This window comes from Pinus tabuliformis, chromosome 4_2 (genome assembly GCF_031772625.1).
Source record: "Pinus tabuliformis cultivar Carrire ecotype Pingquan chromosome 4_2, CPIR1, whole genome shotgun sequence".
NCBI classification, from domain to species: Eukaryota; Viridiplantae; Streptophyta; class Pinopsida; order Pinales; family Pinaceae; genus Pinus; species Pinus tabuliformis.
Window position 1 is genome coordinate 478748350 of NC_142304.1, and position 21607 is coordinate 478769956.

General features: G+C 34.1%; 1 pseudogene; it reads right to left on the minus strand.

The window, feature by feature from the left end:
• Positions 1–3635: 3635 nt before the first annotated feature.
• LOC149170027 (protein RETARDED ROOT GROWTH, mitochondrial pseudogene) lies at positions 3636–4863 on the minus strand (annotated as a pseudogene).
• Between the last annotated feature and the right edge of the window lie 16744 nt (positions 4864–21607).

Sequence of the window (21607 nt, forward strand, 5' to 3'; positions counted from 1 at the left end):
GGGTTATCTGTATAGCTCCATTCCTCCACACATTGACATTCATTCTCAACCTGGAAGGTATGAACAAGGTGCTTATGAATTTTGACACTCAGGAAGTGGTAGGCGATGCTCCAATATAACTTGGGGATCCCTACATTCATCTCTAGGACAAAATTCTTGAGCTTGTATATTTATATGAAACTACAAAAAATGATAAAAAATTGTGTTATCTTAGATCAAGACTAAAAAGTGTCTCAGAAATAAGAGGTAAAAATGGTGATCTATGGCACTCTAAATTTCAATACTTCCTAGTGATGGTGGGTGAGGTTGCACAAAAAAAAGGATGTAAAATGTATAGGTTAGACTCAAAACAACATTAAAAATTAAATAAGTTCTCATTCCATCCCCGCACCTAGGTTGGGTCCACTTGGCCCTGTGTGGTCCCACTTCTCAACAAAGATTATGTTTCAATGAACATTTGGGAATCCAAGTTTCCAAAGGATTATAGGGATTAAGAACCTCATTTGTAGGCCTATCCATTCTCCCTCAACCCTCCAATCCTCACCCCTTACCACTAGTGGACCAAGTCCCTTGCTTAAAGAGAAATAAATTTCCATTCCTCACTCCATCGTTGGGAAAGGGTTTTCAAGGTCACTTCTCACCTATCCATTGACATATACTTTACAAGTGATCCCTACACTACTGAGACTCCTCCCATCAGTGAAAGCCCATAAAGAGAAAGGAGACTTAGTTGTGGTGACTTGTTTGCCTTAACCTAATAATTTCCCTCTTAGGAACCCCTTTAGGTCCCATGTTATTTTGAGTGGTAACACAACCACATCTCTATACATGAATCTTGCAAAAAGATCTACCGTTTACACGTTTTTAGAAGACATTTCTTCTAGAACCATTTCTTATGTCATGTTTATTTCTTCTTCCTCCTATCATCCTACTTCTAACTCTAATGAGACATCCAATGAGCTTCTAATGTCTGCATCTTATGTTTGGATGGATTTTTTCTTTGTATCTTTATTATTTTGGAGTATTAAGGATTAGCTTTTGGTTGTTTTCTCTTTTTTTGTAGATTAGGGTTAGGAGTTGCTTTTTCACTCCAATTGTGTACTTGCACTAATTGCACTAATTCTACATTTGAATCCCACTAAGTCTTGTGGTCATTAGTTGGACATTAAACATAATATTCTCTTATCTTATCTACAACTGCATTGCATTGAGCTCAGTCATTATCACTTTAACAAATACTTTAGCACTTAGATTCCTTCATGTACTTATAATTCTTTCTACTTTTGTTCTAGGAAGTGTCTTTGACACTCCCACATTGTCATTTTGTTTGTTATATGTATTGTTCAGTCTCATTGAGCTAACCTTGTGATCATGTATTGAAAACAACTAAAATCACCTTATCTAATCTTATCTACTATTGGACTATGTGTTAGTGAGCCTAATAGATTCAATTTAGTTTCTGGAAATTCAATGTTAAAATAAATAGTATATTTCCAATTTTGTCTACTATTAAAGAGGAATCAAGATCTACTTGAGATAACCAATTTGAAAAAATACATTCTTCCAATACAATGGTGCTTTATCGAGTGAATGGTATCAACAACATGACTTGGGGAGCAACCAAGAAACAATCAAAATCCTTGAAAAAGAAAAATGACAATTGATAAAATTTAAAAGGGAAAATACTCTATAGGAAAGACAATAATTAATGGTGAGGCTAGTTGCCTAGGACATTTCCATTTTTAGTTTTAGTAAGGAAACTTTTATGTAAAGGTAGTCTTCAAACTTCATCTAAATAAAGATTCATATTATGTATGTTTTTGGACTGTTACTTTATTTAAAAAAATGTAACACCAATCTAGAAACAAAGTGGCACCACTCACACTTTATAGAAAGTAATAGATACACTCCTTTGGAAAAAATTAACCATGAAAGGAAATATCATGAAACAGTGTCCATGAAAATCATTTATTATCCATGTATAAGCAAAAGGCACTAGAACGGTTGGCTAAATTAATCAGTGAAACCAAAGTTGAAACTGTCTATTTTGAGGTGAATGGCCTTATATTTCTGAAAGCTTACTCACTGGAATAGTAGGTTCCTATTGTATAGTGTTGGGATAGCACCTAATAGTGCCTAACAATAAATAAATGTTAACTTCAAAACAATTCACCTTTGAAGAAATTGCAACTAAAAAGTAAAAAATAAACATGAGGATGGTCAATCTAAAACCTACTACATGCAGTTTTGGTTGCAATTTTGACTCCTTCACTCTTTTTAGGTTCCTCACTATCACTCATGGTTGGCTCCACATTAACGTCTGCAAACACTGCTTCACGACCGACAGTCATCCTCAACGTAGACTGAGACTACACTTGTATATAGCCATTCCCCTTTGTGCATGTCTTCTACCATGATCATGCTCTCTTGCCCCTTCCTTGCCCTTCCCATCATATATTTCAATCATTTCTTGCATTTCCCTACTTTTATCCAAATTAAGAAAGTCATAAGCATTCATTGGCTCTACCTTTATTCATTTTTCTTGCCAAGTTTTCTTCGTTCGTCTCGGTCTATTGGGCTCGAGTGGGGTCTAGAACCCAGCTGATTGAATTCCATGTTGTTTAATGGATTGTTGATGGAGTGCGTGTTGATGCAAAACCTATTGTTGGAGGGCATATTGGTGGGCACTTCTAGGAGAGGGAATCAGGCTCTAAAAATCATTCACAAGTAACACTACCCTATCTGCATCCCTGTGACTGCTATATTTGCTGCTATTATTATTGTTACTGTGAGTCTTTGCCATATGTTGTGCTATGCCATGAGAAGGTGAATCACTTGAATTTTGATCCATTGGATGATTCTTGGAAGAAGAAGAATCCTTCAAGGCACTCATTCCAGAATATTTTGCCCTTTGATGTTGCTGTGAGGATGAGGATCAAATAGGAGGGTCCTCATTCTATGCAATATTTCTATTTTGGATTCAGATTGTGAGAATCCAAAAACACTGAGGACTGGCTTGTCTTTCACCATAGCTCATAACCACATCAAATTCATCCACCCCACCTCACACCCACATCTAAAGAATAGCAAGGCCAATTGTCCATAGCTCAAACCCACATCAAATCATCAAAAAATGTTGACCCAAATCACACAAGCTCCACTTTTATAATCAAACTTGGCTTGAAACCAGAGCAGCACACGAGAAATTTATCATACTTGAAAACCTGGAGGGGACCAAGAGAGACATAGCCAGTGATAGTGAAAGGCTCCAATGATTTTGATGTGCCATTTGAACAATAGGTAGTTGAATATATGCCAGAAAATTTATAGAAAGCAATGTACAAACCCAAAGAAGTAGGAACTCCAAAGGAAACCACTCTGACTCTTGAGTTTGTCACTAGTTAGTGGTAGAAGTGGGATTCCGAGAATGAGAAATGGATCCATACCAAATATGAGGGTTGTATTGATAGATTAATTCCTTTTGTTGGTCTCCTTTGTTCACATGAAGTTGACCACATAGAATTTTATGGGCTTCATTTCTTTAGGCAAAGATTTACTTGATATGTCCAGCCTTGTACCAGTGGTGTATCACATCAATGAGTTATACCGAATATATTTCAGCCTCCCAGACAAATTTATACAGTCTCCCGAACAATATTATAGATAGCAATAACTATCACTACACTTATCAATATTATGATAACCCACTCCAAGAAGACAAACTTTCTGTTTTGCAGTATTTCCAGGAAATAACGAACATTATGCTCTACAAACTTGAGTTTAAAGTCAAAACTACAAAACTGTTGGGTTAACTCACATTCATCTCGAATATACTTCCCAAATTTGTGCATAGTTTTCATTTTTCCAGGAAATATCTGACATTTCAGAAAGACCAAGTTTAAGAATTACATCAACGAGATTGGAATTTACCTTTCCTACAAGTTGAAAGAGTTTCTCTTGCTTCATGGTAAATGTGCCAGTTTTTTCCATTCTTTGATTTAAATCTGTAAACTCCGCCACCATACCATCAACCCATCGAACCAAATGGTCAAGAGAATTACTTTTTCCAAGCACACTTCCAATGATACAAATTCCATCAATATCAAATATCTTCAGAACTATATATTCTGGACCACCTTGCATCTATGTCTCCAAACATGGCTTCTCCACTATAGCATAATCATCCTTTCTTGCCTCATCGAGTAAGCGTGAAACATATTTTTTGGCAATTTATAAATATCCTTCTTTATGATCAACAATGTTGAACAATACAATAGATCCATATTGGAAGACTACCATATAATGGAAATTGCTGCAAGGCTTCCTTCTCTCTTTAGTGTCGTTCATAGGTACATGTGATGTATAGTGCTGTAAAGTGTTGTTGTACATGAGAATGGCATAGTTTTCATTTCGTGTAGTAGGAGGCATAATGTCGAAAAAATGCTCCACCTACAACATCTTCAAATCCACACCTGTGGACAAGAAGAAAGCCTTGACGGGAATATATTTAGTGTTTTCTTCATGATGGACTCCAGTTATAGACTCGTAGCTCACTTCAACAGCCAATTTCTTCTCTCCCGTGGAATCCAGTCAACCTTGTCTGTGGCTAGGAAAGAAGACGAGAATCTGACACAACTGGCCCACAACTTTGCAAGGTTAGCATTCTAATTTCCCCGACACAAGAAATAGATGACAACATCTATGGAGTTGTTTTTCAGGGGCAGGAATCGAACCTCTGCTGCTAACAATGGCGAAGAATTTAAATCACTTAAGCCCTTTGATCTTGCGGCATGCGACGAGACGCGTGAGACAGAAGGATCCAAGGGTTGACCTCAATACGAGACTTGCAGAGTAAGCAAGCATGGCTTTGGGTTCGCAAGGTTGGCCTTCTTTTCCGTATATACCATTTGATGCAAGATGAACATGAACACAAGGACTGTGTTAGGGATGTGTTTCAAAGGATGCATACTTGTGCCCACAAGATCTTTACCACATATACCCTTTGACGCAAGAGGAACATGAACACGAGGACTATGTTAGGAATGTGTTTCATGGGATGCATGCTTGTGCTCGCAAGTCATTACAGGATGTTGGGAGTCCCACTAGGAGCCCCTCCTCATCTCAAATCTCGCGGGCATGCTAATCCGAAAGTGTAATCGACCCTCGATCCTTCAAAATGCTCCATTCCTTCTCCTTCCCCATTGGAAAACCTTTCAAATGGATGGAATAAACAATTTTAATATTTGAAAGAAACAAATCCATGAAACCTTACATGAAAATTAAATGAAATACTCTTGTGTTTATCAAGGGAATTAAATTCTATTAAATAAAAGGTTGAGTCTTTTCTTTTCTTTTGTTTAATGTGAGGTATTTTTTATTATAAATAATTATTAATTTATGAAAAATTTAGGTTTTTGTATCACCAAATATCAATTGAGGGGGTTTTGGTTGATTTCTCAAAAGTGAATTATGGTGATATCAAAACAAGTTTTGTGTCATTAAAAAGTGCAGAGAAGTACTAATGTCATTGTAATGATCAATCATCATTTCCAATTAAATGTTTGGTTTAATGAGGATAATTAATTTATAGATATGTTTAATGATGTTTAATAGAGGGAGTCAACATGGGAAAGGTAATGCTTTGGCTCTCACATGTTTTAGAAAATTGATATCTCTTTGTCCATAAACATTAGGGGTGGAAAAGTAACATAGCTTCTAGAGCTAGATTTGTTCAACTTAGTTATATCTTGAACCACAAATTGGTGTGGACCTCATGGATATGATAGAAATTTGGTGGCTTGTAGGTAGTATTGTCATAAAATAAGAAGGGTAGACATCAAAATAAGTTATGTGTGGTCAAAAAATATAGTGAAGTAGTAATGTCATAGGATTAATGATCATTTCCAATGAAATGTTTGTTTTAGTAAAGATAACTAATCTATTGAGATTTTCCATTATGTTCAATAGAGGGATTCAACATGGGAAAGGTGATATTTTAGCTCCCACGTGCTTTAGAAATTGATATCTTTTTCCATAAACATTAGAGGCAAAAACAAATACTAAGATCTAGAGCTAAGTTCGTTCCAAATTAGCTATATCTTGAACCACAAATTGTTTTTGACCTCATGGATATGATAGAAATTTGGTGGCTTGTAGGGTAGTCTCATCATGAAATAATGTTGTCACTTATTATCTAGTCATATGTTTTAATCCTAGACTAAATTAGTCATTTAAGTTAGTCACTTTTAGTTTAGTCACTTATTAGTTAGTCGCATATTTTATCCCTAAACTAAATTAGTCATTTAACTTAGTCATTTTTAGTTTGATCACTTAAAATTGCTCAAATTTAGTAGTAATTTACTATAAATAATTGCGGTGACTAAATTTTTTAGTCACCTAGTCATTAATTTCATCATTTTCTACTAGTCCTAGTTGTCTCGGACACCTAACTACTATGAGTCGTATGTGTTGTAATCAAGTGTAATGTAAAGTGAAATTCCAAGTGTCATTGGTGGAATGAAAATAGTCATATGTAATGTAAATAGTTATATGTAATGAGATTGAAGAGTCATGAGAGTAGTCCAAGAGTCAAAGGGAATGTCAAGGGTCACCCCACCCTTTTCTATATTATAAACAGTCATATGCAATGTAAAGAGTTATATGTAATGAAGTTCAAGAGTCATGAGGATAGTCCAAGAGTCAAAGGGGAATGTCAAGGTTCACCCTACCCTTTGCTATATATAGAACCTCATAACTCATAGAAACGACTTTTAGGAGGCAAGCATTTGCTAGACATTGCTTAGAGAGGGCTTGGAGAGTATTGTGATGAGCCTTGGCTTCTCCACAGTGCAAAGCAAGTACATCTCTTTGGAGGAGCAGATGGTGTTGACTGTAATGTTCCACTATTCGGGCTAGTGGCTGCCATGGTTGTATGTGTGGATGGAACTTTCACTTTATATAATATAACAAAACTAGCACGTTTTCATGCTTATGTTGTTATTGTAGTTGGACTATTCTGGTTTCTTTAGCAATGTATTTCATTTAACTTATGCATTCATGTATGAACTATTTTGTATATGATTGTATGAACCTTGTTGGAATCATGCTGTTGGTTTAACCCGTCACCCTCGATTGTGGACTATTCCGCTTCCAACCCATGATGTCATTATGCTCGTGTATTCCTTTGAGGCTGCGTACTATTATAGGATTCTAATGGACACACTTCCTTTTCCCCTTAGTGTGTTAGAACCTCCCCACGCATCCTTCTTGACTTGCCGCAAGGTCACACACTTGCTTCCGACAAAGATATCTTACTTATCTTTGTAGTCAATGCACTAATATACTAGCTATTGCTTGGACTCCTGCTCCAAATGGTGATCTAGTTGGGAGTTCTTACCATGGAGATCCACACATGTTGGTGGGTCCAACACCCTCAACATAATGATACCTACATACACACATTCACTTTATTTTTATTTTTATAAATATATTACAAAGTAACAATAAATTAATAAATGTATTTTGTCAAAAAAAAATTAATATTAGTTATTGTAATATATATTCTATTTTCTTTTCTTTTCTTTTTTCTTTTTATTTATAAATTTAAAAAATTGAATTATTAAAATGTCCCATTACTTTTGAATTAAATTGAATTATAAAAATATATTATTCTAGATTTAAGACATCTGTGGTTTATATCCTTTGACTTAGTTATAGGAGAATCCACAGTAAAAACCATTTTCTGTCAATATTTCAAATCCCAACCGAGATCCATCATCAAGAATCCTTGAATGCTTGATAGTAGAAGAGCTTAATTAAGGGATTTAAATAGTAATGAGGAGAGTATAATTAAGGATGAGATGAATGTCGGGGTTGTTTTAATAATATTAATTGTAGATTTCTGAATAATAATTTTTTTTATTAATTATTGATAAATTATTTAATTGATTTAAATTATTATAAATTATTAGTATGTTAATCATTATTATAATTAAATTTAATTAATTAATTTTAATATTATTAATAATTAATTAATTTTAATATAGTAATCATTATTATAAATATTTAGTAATTATTATACTCATACTTCATATAAGCATTCAATATTTAATATATGTTAGTATAATATTATTAATTATAAAATAGTATGTGAAATATTTATTATTAGTATTACAATAAATATTTCACATACTATTTTATAATTAATAATATTATACTAACATACCTTAAATATATTAAATGATTATATAAAATATGAGTATAATAATTACTAAATATTTATAGTAATGATTACTATATTAAAATTAATTAATTACTAATAATTTTAATTAATTAATTTTAATTATAATAATGATTAACATAATAATAATTTAAATTAATTAAATAACTCATCAATTTAATCAAAAAAATTATTATTCAGAAATCCACAATTAATATTATTAAAACAAAGTCGACATTCATCTCATCCTTAATTCTACTCTCCTCATTACTATTTAAATCCCTCAATTAAGCTCTTCTACTATCAATCATTCAAGGAATCCTCAAGCATTCAAGGAGTCCTGATGATGGATCTGGTTGGGATTTACGAAAATGGTTTTTACTGTAGATTCTCCGCTAACTAAATCAAAAAACATATCATTATTTAATAATATATTGAAAAATTCACAAACTATAAAACTAAGAGGTAGGTTGGGTGTGTCCTTCCCAATAAAATCTTATATTAAAAATTTAATATTGCTTTGTACAGCTATAACCTAAAAGGTACCATTTTCCTTAAGTAGAGTTTAAAAAGAAATAATTATAAAAACTATTGAGAATCAACATTAAAGTAATTATAATCTTTCACAAATATATTACTGAGCAACAATTTATTCATAGGTATTAAACTTAACATAAATAAATTTTGATTTTTGAAAAACATCGATTCCCACTATCATCAAACTTGATGAAGCAAACATCAGACTCCATTAAATCTCTATCGATTCAAATGTCGCATTGCCAACAAGCTGTAAGATTTAAAGAATAAATAAAACCATGAAAAACAGAAACCATGGCCTATTTCAACCCTGTTACAAATTGACGCATTATCTTTCCTTGTCTAAATAAATATTTTATCCAAACTCTAATTTTGGAATTGAAAAATACCTTGTTTAATATGTTAAACTAGTAGAAGATTTTGTGATGATTTCAACATTAATGTCAAATTTATTTTATAAAGGAATTAATGAAATTATAATTAAATATATGTTATGATTTTAAAATTATTTATATAGTTTTACAAGTGATCATTAAAAAATGTTGTTAAATCATTAAGATAAAAGTAATTTATGATAAATAATCAAAAGCCCAAAAACAATGGGATTTTTCTCTAAAATAGGGATTTTTTCAGTCTAGGTAAAGTTGTCATTTCTTTTTGTGTGATCTATTTGAATCTCTCTTTCACAATTGTGTGGATTTGTTAAAAGTGACAATTTGTTAACAAATGGCATGGGAAATCATGAATATCTCATTAAAAGGAAAGTTTCAAGTTCAAACAGAGAAATTTAAAGAGATAGGACACTTAATGATCAACCCTCTGGCAACTCAATGCCCTTATCATGTCCCTTTCAAGCATTGGAAACCCACAATCAACTTGAGATCCATTTATACCATTAAGGAGTTTCAGAAAAGGTTGAAAAATATGATAAGTGTGAGCCATGGATAACCATTTGAATAAAAGAAGATAAGTAGTGCTAGGCTAAGAAAATATTACTAAAAGTGCCTTAGTTTTCGAGCTATTGCATATGTACCACATCTTAACAAATTTACCACCATTAGAAAAGCTTATAGACTTAGCAAGGAGGAGAAAGAGGACTAGTAGGAAGAGAACAACAAGGACCTTGCTTGAGGGGATTGAATACTAATTCCCTATCCCTGCACAATCCTCTTTTCTATCTCATTTGTAGGCCATAAAAGCCTTTCTTCATTAGCAATACTTTGCTTCCCATTTTACTTTGTTGTTATTATGTGTTTTTTCACTTGTATGTCAATTCCTTTACAATTGAGCGAGGAATATGTCGAAGGATTCAATCTTGCACTCAGTCATAAAAAGGAAGTTGGGGTATCCAACATCTTGCCAACAAACCAACTCCAACAATAATGTGAAAGGAAATTTAATTGTGAAACCTCTTTCCCACTGTAGTATTGTTGCCTCTTGAATTCCAACAGGTATTTGGTTGCTTAGATCCACAAAACCCATGCCACGTAAACTCTGCATGATATAATTGTGATGTGCAATCTTGACACATGCTCTAGCTTCCCTCTAAATGAGGGTAAGTCAAAATATTATGAAAGCATTAACTGTAATTTGATCATACACCATTGAGGTATTGCATGGAATAAACAATATACTATCAATGCACTAATGAAGAACTCAAAATAAACGAATTTATTATTGCTACAATAGCGCCACTCTTGGGATTCTCGGATAAAGCACCTAACCTACATGGAAAAATATTCCTACAATAGAGTACCTCCTACCTAGAAGTGTGTCCCCTGCTCAAAATATAGAACCCTTATCTACTATGCACTTTTCTTAAAGATAAATCTGTGCATAAAACACAACTAAGAAAAACACATAAATTAAGAAAAGTGAGCATCTAAGTCAAACTATAAAAGAATACTAAATATGGCTCTATCTAAGTTTGGGAAACACTAAAGAAGCATGCTTGCCTACAACAACCAGAAAATTCCTAAAATCGATGCACTTCCTTCATCGATGCTACACCCTTGTAGGAAAACTATAATCAATAGCATGTATCCCAAGGTTGCATGCATATACTAAAGGTGCAAACCGAAAGGATCTACTGAGATGAAGTATTTTTGAAGGAGAAACACCTTCAAAACAACATATAAAGTCTAATGTGAATTCAACCCATCTACAAAGAGACCAAGGTTGCAACTAGGTACACTTCTCCCCTAAATGGAAACTGCAGTGTGTTGCTGCTCTACACACTAAAAAAGGGAATTCTCCACTACAAGAACACCTCAACAAAATGGTGTAGTAGAAAGGATGAACAAAACAGTTCAACAAATGGCTTGAGCCATGCTAGATGAATCTGGAACTCTTGCAACCTTTTGGGGTGAAGCTGCATTCGCTGTCGTGACTATTCTCAACAAAGCAAATGTTCGGGTAAATAGAACTCAAACTCCACATGAAATTTTGTATGGTAAGACTCCTGCTATAAAATACTTTAAAGTTTTTGGAAGAAAATGTTTTATCAAAAGGACTGATGAGAAACTTGCTAAGTTTGAACCTAGAGCAGATGAAGGGATTCTTCTTGGTTATTCTTCTAGAATTGAAGGATATAAATGTTATAATAAAAGACTTAGGAAAATTGTTGAAAGCATTGATGTTGTAGTTGATGAAGCATGTAGAAATCCAAAACAGATAAAATCAACAGAAGATTATGACAATGAGGAAGATGGGGATTACTTTCTCACATCAAATCAAAATTATATTGAAGAAGAAACCAATGAAGTTCAAAAAGAAGATATAATGGTAGAAGAAAAGACTCCATCCAAGTATGTTCAGAAAAATAATCTAGAAACTGAAATTTTAGGAGAAAGGGAGGCTAGTGTATAGACAAGAAGAACTATTATAGGGACCTCAAGCTATCTAGCATTACTATCCTCCATCGAACCTAAAAATGTAAATGAAGCATGCAAAGATGAATGTTGGGTCAAGGCCATGGATGAAGAACTTGAGCAAATCGAAAAGGATGACACTTGGGAATTAGTTCCTAGACCTCATGATAAAAATATTAGAGAAACTAAATGGATATTCAAGAACAAGCTGAATGAAAATGGAGAAGTCATTAGAAACAAGGCCAGACTTGTTTGTAAAGGGTATTCTCAACAAGAAGGTATAGGTTTTGAAGAAACTTTTGCACCTGTTGCCAGACTTGAAGTCGTAAGAATGTTTCTTGCTCTTTCTAGTTTTTGGAAATTCAAAGTATACCAAATGGATGTAAAATTAGCCTTTCTTAATGGAGATTTAGAAGAAGAAGTTTATATTGAACAGCGAGAAGGATTCATTCTTGGAAATGATGCAAAACTTGTATGCAGACTCAAAATGGCTCTCTATGGTCTAAAACAGGCTCCATGGTCTTGGTATTATCGCCTTGACAAATATCTACACCAACAAGGTTTTACAAAAGGTTCTGTAGATAAAAATTTATATACAAAGATTGAAAATGATAAATTGCTAATTATTATTGTTTATGTTGATGATATCATTTTTGGTAGCAATGAAGAATCCATGAGTCAGAATTTTGCTTCAGTAATGTAGCAAGAATTTGAAATTTCCTTGCTTGGTGAACTTACCTATTTTCTTGGTCTACACATTCAGCGAACTATAGATGGTATTTTTCTTTCACAAACCAAATATCTCAAGCAGATCTTGAACAAGTATGGAATGGAAGATTCTAAACCTGTATGTACTCCAATGGTAACAAGATGTAGTCTCAACTCAAATGATGATTCAGCAACAGTACATCAACTAACCTACAGATCCATGATTAGCAGTCTTCTTTATCTAACAGGTACCCGACCTGCCATCATGCATGCAGTAGGAATAGTTGGAAGATTCCAAGAAAATTCAAAGGAATCACACCTTCAGGTAGTCAAAAGAATTTTCACATATCTTCAAGGAACTCAGGACTTTGGACTATGGTATCCTATAAATGCATATATTACTCTTCATGCATATACAAATGCAGATTTGGTAGGAAGAGTTGATGATAGAAAAAGCACTAGTGGTGGTGCATTCTATATGGATTCCAGGTTAGTGTCTTGGTTCACCAAGAAACAAAGTTCAATTGCTTTATCTACAGCTGAATCAGAATATGTGGCTTTTTCATCTTGCTGCACACAACTACTTTGGATAATGAAAACTTTGCAAGACATTCAGATCACATCTACCCTAGCCATATCCATTCTATGTGATAATACAAGTGCCATTAGTATTTCAAAGAGTCAAGTCATGCACTCCAAGACCAAGCACATACCTATCAAATACCATTTTCTACGAGAACAAGTGCCTAAAAAAAAGGTCAAATTGGAGTATGTCCCCTCCAAAGAACAGGTTGCTGATATATTCACTAAACCACTACCTAGAGAAACATTTGAATATCTGAGACAAAAGGTGGGATTTTTTGCTGCATCATCCTATTGTTAAATCCATTTTTTCAGAATAAGTTTACTACATGCTAGTTTCATGTAGTATATGTGTAGGTACACGTGGGTTGCCTTGGCTGAAAGCGTGTATATGTTTTTCTAACAAAAAAAAATAGTGGTAGAATAGGTTCAAGGGGAGCATTCACATTCCACATTGTTGGCATTATGGTTGTTGAACTCAACTATTTCTTAGTTGCATCACTGCATCAGTCATTAGTGTGATATATATTCTTTTGTCATGGTCTATATATCAATGAGTTCTGTTGATCATATGATGTAATTTATTTCCCCAATATCCTTGGGATGGATGATGTAATAATTGTCGTATTTTTGTCATGTATAAACTTTGGTATATCCCCACTTGGTTGGGTAGATGAGTCAAATATGGTGTATCCCCACTTGGTTGGGTGATTGATGTATGTATGAGTTCATGGTCATAGGCAGGTCATACTCACTTTGTTGAGTTATAGTGTCATGTTATTATATTGAATCATATCTCTGCAGACTCGGCATGTACTCACGGGCAGTGTGGATAGCATCATGCAATGGAGGAGAGTAGAGTGCTCCACCCTTTGCCCTTGTGTCAAAGGGGGAGAGTATTTTGGTATTTTTGTGTTGTATGGTATCTCTAACAATATTTAAAGCTTGCAGTAGTCAACACCATCATGGTTTCCATCAATTCCAAAGGGGGAGATTGTTGGCATTATGAAACAAGTATTTTCCTTGATGGCAACTCTACAGGTCAACTCAGTTTTGATAAGAGGCTAACACGAATATTCAGAGGCAATAGGGCAGTGGTACAGAGGATCACGAAGATGGAACTAAGTTCTATTGATCAGAATAAAGAAGTTGAAGGAAGAAGATGATGTAAGAGAAGTTTAAGAGATACACGCAAGTACTCAGAACAGAAATAGAGTATAATGTACACACACACTCCCACAAAAGGAAAAGTGCGTACATGTTGAAAACCATGGTTTGGTCCAAGGTATCTTTGGACCATGATATTCACCCTAGGTATTTAGTTCGAGGTATTTTGTCCGTGGTATTTGATCCAAGGTATTGGTCCTAAGTGGATTCGGTCCATGGTATTGAGAAAGGACAAAAACTATATAAAGAAGAGAGGATCATAAGGCCAGATGTGCAAGTAAATAATATTCTAAGGAATACTTCTATCTGAAGTATTTTTATGTTGCAGGGTTATTTTTGGGACTAGATCTGAAATATTTATGTGCACCTTGAGTTCTATATTGGATCAAGATCATGAGACCTAAAATGAATCATTCTTGAATGATATGATATTGGTTGATGCTAGATCTGATGTTTTGGGTCTGTTTTATTCGTTATCTATCATGATCTGGGTTTGTCTAAAGTCTGGAATTGCAGCAAAGTTCTGAGTCAATATTTGCAGATCTGTACATAGGTTTGTCTCGGAAAAATAACATATACACGCAAGTTTTTTTCTTTCAAGTAGCGTATACAACATAAAGGCTTGATGTTGAGAGATGATTGATCTATTAGATAAGTATTTATGATTTATTGCTGCTGATATTTTACTGTTGTCTGTCAATGAAGTCTTTTTAGATTTTACTGTAAATGTGAATGCATAAGGAGGTTGATATTTGATTGATTGTATAAGTGAGAAGAAGTTTTTATATTGCCTACCTGTGTAAAGTTCTGTAATTTGACAATAGATGTTTAGTACATTGCTCGTTGGTACAATTTGTGATTAATAGATTTTATGATTTAGAATATTTAGAGGTATACGCAAGTTGGGTTGAAGGAAGTAGCGTATACACGCATTTTTTCTTCATTGAAGTAGCGTATACAGTCTCACACATGAATTTTTGAGGTTTTAGTTGGTTCTAAATGTTGATACAGGTTTTTGGGTTGAGCACAGTGTTTTGATGACAATTATCTAATCGTTTCAGATTAACTGCATGTTGGTTGATGAAGTTTGAGTCTCTAAATTTCTGATGGGTTGTTGATGAGTTGAGGTCTTCATATGTCTTGATATGTGCTAGGAGCATCCAATCTAAAAATTCATGAAGCGTGGTCCCTTGTGGAAGAGTGGAGTTTTCTGTAGGCTGGCACCTACGTACTAGTAAACATATTGGCTAGTACAAGAGCTAGGGGGTTGTAGCTCCATTCTAGTAGAAGCTGGAGAACGAGAGAAGGTTGTAAGATTCTGCAGGTAGAAGCCTACGTAGTGGCATGAGTGTGCACCAGTACAATATTGTAAGTAGATTTTCTTATTATTAAAAGAAGACAGAGATGACAGCAGCAAGTGGTTTTCACCCACATTGGGTTTCCACATTAAATATTGGTGTTCATGTGTGTTACTTATGTGTAATGGTTTATTATGTTTATACTGCACATGGTTACTTTTTAATGATTGATGAAGTATTGATGCACTGATTAAAGATCAACATATGATAAACTAACTGAATCATAACTTTATAGCATAAATGTTGGTTGCCTTAAAGACAGTTGTGTGTACACGCTAGTTCCCCTCTCTGAGGTAGCGTATATAAATCTGACTATGAAAAAGAAAAATTATTGATCTTATAATACTGATTCGCCCCCCCTCTCAGTATTATTTCCAACAGGGGTGACATTAGGGATGTCGTCATAATGACATCACTATGACATGGCAGATGACATGGAATGGTGACATGGAAAATGACATGGCAGCTAACAAGCGACGTGGAAGGTGATGTTGTGAAGATATGGATCTCACGTCATATCGCAATTGGCATTGGGATGAGGAATGAATTTTTAAAATTTTGTGATTGTGGTATAGGCCTCGGATGCGATATTAATATAAATCACAGTGTATAATCCTGGAGGGTCCAGTTATATCGCATATCGCAATTAGCAATGTGTAGCAGAGTAGAACCTTTAGACTCTTGGAAACTGTGATAGCTCTCGACGCGGGATATTAATGAAATGGATTTTATAATCCCCTCAAGTCACAGCTTAATCGCATATCGTAATTGGGGAATGGTGGAGTATGAACTTAAGCTTTTTCATTTTTTCTTTTTTTCTTTTTTTTGGAATCTTTGTGATAGTCATGAATGCAAGGTTTTATGATTTTTATTGGATAATCCCAATGGGTCGAGTTTATATCACAATCGTAATGGAGTTGGCGGAAGGATATTAAGCCTTATGAAACTTTGAGATTTGGAGTATGGATGCAATGCGGGGTATGGCAGAGTGTTGAAGTTTGTAAAGACTTCAATCTTTGGGAATCTTAAAAATCCATTTTATTTTGTTTTTCTTAATCAAATAACCCATAATGTTTAATACTTAAGCCTAAGTATAGTTTGTGTCTCGGGGGCTACTTAATTTGGTTTTTTTTGGATAATCAAAGTTTAATAATTGGGTTTTAATTAAAAAACCTAAGTATTAAACTTTAATTATAATATTTTTTAAGATGAAGGGTCCCTATTTTAATATAATAAATTTCATAGGAAATTTTAATACATTAAAATGGGGGTTGTTGGACAGTACAACAAGGTTATAATAGCAATTTTAAGTAATATTGAGAAATATATACCCTTAAAAAATCAACTTTCCACCTCTACAAGTTTTGGCTATAACCACTGGAAACTTTTCTCATGGCTTGATTTTCTCTCTACTTGTGAAACAAATTGAGGTCATTCCAATGCCACTTGAAGTAAATCATTAATGTCATTTCTAATTTGGGTTCATCAAAATTATTCTAATAAATATTAAAAGAGTTTCAACAACTTTATTTTGTTCCATTCAACCACAAAATCGTAGTGGAAAAAAGAGATCCATTGAATATCAATATATTATTCCCCCTCATTGATGAATACTTGGATTTATGGGAAACCTACATGGAACGAGCCCCTAGAAAAAGCTTCTACAGCCTATGAAGAGTGTAACCAAAAGTGTTTAATGTAACTTGAAGAAACGTTGAAGGAAAACCATAATCACTCAAACATTGAATTCATTCAAAATGAAAAACTACTTGTCATTCACCACATTACGCAAAGTACATAAGGCATGTATTCTAAATTTTAATGATTGTGAGACAACAAATTTGAAATTTTTAAGTTAAGTTCAATAAAGGAATGGCATGATAAAAAATTTCTTCCAATTCCACATGTTATCATTTGAAGCTTTTGAAAAACAGAATTAGAGAAAATCCTTGTTGACATGAGCCTTAAAACCACTTAACATGGTCAAAACCCTCTTCACAAGCATTAAGGTTACAATGGAAGCAATAAACGACCTTTATCAAGGAGTGCTCAAGCTAGGAGGCTAAATGCACTCTGAAAAATAAATTTAACCTCTCAAAAATAATTGTGTTTTACTTAGTGACTAAATAATAGGACACCTCCAAACAAGCCTCATATTTTGTATCCTAGTGTAGGACACCAATACATGAGGATACATGTCTAACACGTTTGACACATGTCATCTTCATAGGACACCAACCAAATAGACGTCTTACACATTCCCTAAATAAAAAGGAAAATAATAAAAAATATAAGATAGACAATCATGGGAAAGAAGGAAATCACTTCATATCCTTCTGTGAGATTCTTGATATTCCCAAGCAAGAAACTTAGAGAGGTAGCAAGGTCAATAGAAACATCCTTAAATATTGTCAGCTTCGAGACTATCTTGGAGTCTCCCAAGTACCCTAGAAGGAAAAAAAAAACTATCCTAATTGCTAAGCTAAAGACAGATAAGTAGGGTAGGTTCAATCTAACATCTCATAATGCCAACAAAAGACTAGAAAGTTTGAGGAAACTAATACAATGTTATCCAAGTCAAGGGGTACTTAAAGGAGAAGGTAAGGGAAGTAGAAATCATGCAGAACATCAACCTCCATTCACAAGGTGAGTAGGAGAAAAATTGGATAGCTACAACAGAGGATAATTGATCTATTGAGGAGTTGAAACAACCCCTCATAGACCAAATTAGTGAGATCAAAGAGGGCCATGATAACCCCCCACATAATAGAGAGATTAGAGTAAGTAGCATATGGAAAATATGCCAACCAAGAAATCATGAAGTCTTATCATCATAAAAAGCAATAAGCTAGTCATTTCTCACATCTAAGTTGTTTTCTATCTTAGAAAATGTTGGGATTTTGTATAAGGCTCTGCCTTGAGTTTTTCTATATCTTCATCTACATGAATGATAGTAAAGTAGAAATGGGTTATGATTACCATCTTGTATTTCACAGTAAGAACCATAGTAAGTTGTCGGCATGAGGAATATCTATTACAAACAAAGATAGCAGACTGATTCATTTGGGAATTCAAGAAAGGGGTTTTCCTTATAGAATTACCATGGTATAATGAGAGTAGAACTCATAAATTCACGGTGTTGGTATTGCAGAGAAACTAGGAATTATGAGATGAAATACTAGCATACAGAAAGAGAAACATCTATATTAGAAGGATGAGAGAAAAACCTTTAAAGGATGCCTAGTCTTCCAATTAGACATATGTGTTTTGGAAATGTGAGATGGACTGAGAGAGGATAGTCATTTTTTATCTCTACAATAAATTTTTAAGTATAGAACTTGAATTTCATGAAGTATAATGTCCTTGTCAGTTGTGTTGGAGAAGTTGTGGTTCTAGAAATGAAGAGCTTTTGCATCTGTTTGTTGATCATAACAATGGATATGCAAAAATATCATCCAATACATGTGTGTTGGAGGGAAAGTCACCTTGTATATAATTTAATTCCACGAAGGATATTGATGTTGCAAATGAATTGAATGGGTTGAGATCCATTGCAAAATATGTATAGGAATGCATTGGCCTTTTACAATTCCATTATTAAATTGATTTTCTGGAAAGTGTGGCATCTTGTGCTCTCCTTAGACATTTCACCTTATGGTTTTGATAAATCCAATTTTTGTTGTAATTCTGAAATAAAAAATGTGTGCAAAGTCTTAGAACCTCATTATTTGTGAATTCTGCAAGGGTTGCTCTAAGTTACAAAAGAAAGGGCATAATTCCTTTTTGGAAATGGGTATGGTATGGGAATTACCTCTGGATATAAAGATTTTTGAGGTAAGATTAATTAATATTTTATTTCCTTGGTTCAAACTGGAATATGTTGGTTTGTATGAATAAGTGGACTTCATGATGTGCCCATAAGGTGGTCTTCCACATAAAGACACAGCGGAAAAGGAACAAAACTGCAGTAGCATGATTGCATTAGGAATGCATGAAAGAGCATATATGTGTGAGATGTGAAAACACCCATTTTGAGTGTATTAGAGGGAACAAAATGCAAAGTGGAATATCAAGGAAGGTAAATATGTATAAATGATTGAATGCTAGCAGTTTGAAAAGCTTGCTAGCACTTTGTGTGGCGTCACTATGGCATCACTTCCTCTTGTATCTGAGTTGCAAGCTCTCACGTTGGTGCCAAAACAATTATTGTGGCCCATCTGAATGTTGCTACAATGGTGTCTAAGACGAATAAATGCAAGTAAAAGATAACTTATTTTTTTCCTAGAACCTATTTTGGCAATGGCTACTATGTACTATTTTTTCATAGCAATAGGCCATGACTTGCACCTCCAAAAAAGAAGTGGACCTCATCATATAATCTCAATGATAAGCACAATAACCTCTACTAGGGATGACATAGAGATTGGCTCCAAGTGAAAATATTTAGGATGAAACTTGGTCTGCAACTCAGGCACTCTCGGCTTTAGAGAAAACCAAGAAATCAATCTGTAAGGATTGTCAAGATCTGCCAATGATCTAACCCTAAATTTTCCTCCTTTGTTGAAAAGGGGACTATGGCAAAAACCACAATCCGCTTCCTAGAACAATATTTTAGCTTCTAGTTGAATTACAAATACTCCCTCAAAATGGAAGGAATAGGCTACTGAAGATAAGGGAAATTCAACCTTCTAATAATGATCAAAACTTACTAAATTCATCCCTTCTTAACAGAGGAACTCAACCCTTCTAAAAAATAGGAGATTTCAGCTTCAATTTATTAATGAAACACTTCCATAATTAAACTCTCTTTTCAATGGTTTCCTAGTGTAGAGTATTGGCACTCACAATGCAGGCTCAACAAAAATTATGCCACAGTAAGAAAACTCAAGGTGGAATCGTCAATCAAATTCAAGTTCAAAAAGAAGCTAAAAGCCTTAGCATAGAAGTAATGGTTCCTTTTGTCTTTGAATTCTATATTCACCCTTCCAAGGAAAAATATATTCTCCAAATGGAAAAAAAACTCGCAAGCTAAATTTCACAAGTCAATATCACTAAAAGGTACAAGCATCTTGTGAAGCATAGTTATGTTAAATTAGGAGAAAATGTGCACACACGCCAGTATGGAAAAGCTGAGTTGATCTTGGATTGCACATATTTCACATGCATGAGGATAAAGAATAAACATTAAATGCCAGTAATCAGATGATTGTTTACTTCTTTAGAAGAGCAGTCAGAAGTCTTGATTCAATGGCGAACATCATTTACTCAATCGACAACTCCTGGTCTGAAGCAACACCAACACTAAAAACACAAATATGTTCAACTTTGAGAGGCCCCAAATAAAAATGATCAGATTTGATGATGATACAACCTATCTTATTCAAAAATAAATACAGATGACCTTTGGGGTGACTTGTTACCAGATGGAGTTTCTGATGGTATTATTGGAATTTTGGTTGTTCCTCTTGTCCGCTTGTATTCCAATGCTTTCTTAAATATAGGGTTGCTTTCACTCAATGCTCCAACACGGGAGATAAGTGCACCTCTGCCAAGCTGCAAAATGCTAAATAACCCTTACATCAATGAAAGACTTGTTCCTTGGAGAGAGTTATTTCTTTATGAAATTTATGTTAATGTCATGAACCTTGTCACAAATATTCATAGTGCTCAATCAATTTGCTTCAGCCAAGAATCTACCTAACCAAATTCTAATGGATTCCTCTCACCTGTCACATAATAAATACCAATATTTTAATGTTTTCCTAGAAATATAGGTATAATAAATATCCATATTACATATTCTGATGCAAAATTAGGCCCTGCTGGTACCTAACTTAAGAAGGCTTCACAAAGACCTGTATTGTCTCACAAGATGGGAAGTCATTGGAATTTTTAGAATAATGAGTTTAAACAATAAATAGTGAGAAATGTCCTTAGTCAACCTAAAATCTTTAATTTTAAATTTTATAGATGGAAGGGCCTTTATTTTAAACAACCTATCCCATTAATAATTTCTCAAATCAGTTGTGTGTAGACTCAAATCTCTGTAACTTCAAATGTCGCATTGCCAACAAGATGTAAGATTTAAAGAATAAAAAAAAACCATGAAAAATAGAAACCATAGCCTAATTCAACCCTAAGTATGCTTTACAAATTGACCCATCGCC